Below are 294 nucleotides of genomic sequence, written 5' to 3' on the forward strand. Positions count from 1 at the left end.
TATGTAAAAGACAAAGAGGTAATGTAGTAAAGGGAAAAAGTAAGAAGAAATGTGTTTTTATGAACGTGTGAATGCGTTCAATTAGTATACACCCCGCGCATAAAACGCTTGCGTCTAACCGAGCGTCTGAGTGCCGCTTCTACCCGTTTCCTCTACGCAGCTCGTGATATGCTAACTATTTCTTTTTGTAATTAGAAAACTAAACTCCAGACAAAATTTTTGCAAAAGAAAAATCGTCTTAGAATTAAGTCAGAAATATGATACTTGAAGGACAAACATTTTTTCTGAATCACC

The sequence above is a fragment of the Atta colombica genome, unplaced genomic scaffold (assembly GCF_001594045.1).
Source record: "Atta colombica isolate Treedump-2 unplaced genomic scaffold, Acol1.0 scaffold22, whole genome shotgun sequence".
NCBI classification, from domain to species: domain Eukaryota; kingdom Metazoa; phylum Arthropoda; class Insecta; order Hymenoptera; family Formicidae; genus Atta; species Atta colombica.